The sequence below is a fragment of the Penaeus japonicus genome, unplaced genomic scaffold, assembly GCF_977035675.1.
Source record: "Penaeus japonicus unplaced genomic scaffold, GWHDUDI00000001_assembly GWHDUDI00000001, whole genome shotgun sequence".
Lineage (NCBI taxonomy): Eukaryota > Metazoa > Arthropoda > Malacostraca > Decapoda > Penaeidae > Penaeus > Penaeus japonicus.
In genome coordinates this window covers 26,493,770-26,495,049 of record NW_028234403.1, presented here as the reverse complement: position 1 = coordinate 26,495,049, position 1,280 = coordinate 26,493,770, and the positions used below count along the sequence as shown (strand labels likewise).

At 12.5% G+C, this 1,280-nt stretch overlaps 1 protein-coding gene across 2 annotated transcripts in view; it reads right to left on the bottom strand.

The window, feature by feature from the left end:
- Positions 1-783: 783 nt before the first annotated feature.
- Positions 784-1,280, bottom strand: part of LOC122242639 (oxysterol-binding protein-related protein 1) — a 39,272-nt gene continuing 38,775 nt past the window's right edge. For both annotated transcript variants that reach the window (XM_042999968.2, XM_042999969.2), the window contains exon 13: positions 784-1,280. This exon is cut by the window's right edge and continues 764 nt beyond it. The gene's annotated coding sequence lies outside the window, so the exon portion shown is untranslated.

The following is a 1,280-nucleotide window of genomic DNA, read 5'->3' as shown; positions in this document are numbered from 1 at the left end:
ATACATATATACATATATATTTATATACATAAATATATTATATATATATATATATATTATATATAATTTATATATATATATATATATATTATATATATTATATATAGTTTATATATAAATATATTATATAATTTATATATATTTATATATAATTTATATATGTATAAATATATATATAAATATATATACATAATATATATATATATAATAAATATATAATATAGATATTAACATTTATACATATATATGATAGATATATAATATATATAATCTATATATTAATATATATATATATATATATTTAATATATATGTAAAATATATTATATATATAAATATATATATATATAGATATATATATATATATATATATATAAATATATATAGTATATATATATATATATATCATCTATACGTATGTAAATATATAATAAGAGATATATAAATATATATATATATAGATATATATATATATATATATATATATTTATATATTTTACATATATGTATATTATATATATTTTTTTTTTTATATATTACATATTTTATATTAATATATATATATATAATATATAGATAATATATAGATATATATATATTTATCTATATTATTTATTATATATATATATATACATGATATATATATATTTTATATTATAATATATATATATGTATATATATATATATATAATATAATATAATATATATATAACATTTAATAGATATATATAATATTTAATATATAAATATATTATATATATATAATATATATATATATGCACACACAAATAGATTTATACAATATATATTTATACACATAATCCATCCACATTATTATCTATATATTTACATAATTATATTTACCCATATGTGTACACCTATACATACACATACATATATGTAAATAAGAATCAATAATATATTCAACATAAGGGTTGATTATGTAAAAAATAAAAATAAAAGTTATATCATAACTAAAATATATCGTGATATCTTCTTAGACAAAGAAACAAAGATGATGATTAACATACATTATCTCCCCCATGCAAGTCTTGCATGCAACTTTTATATCAAGACTATAAAGTCTGCCTTAGTAAATGTTTTAGCAGATATTCTTACAATGATATATAAAGCAAAATGCAACAAGTAAACATCCAAAACCAAGAACACATTGCAATAATAATGTTTTATATCACATAAAAAATACATAGAGCTATTACTGAAGGGGCAACATTCAAAATATAAAATGCTTATATTTTACATAAATCTGGGAGTAAAAAA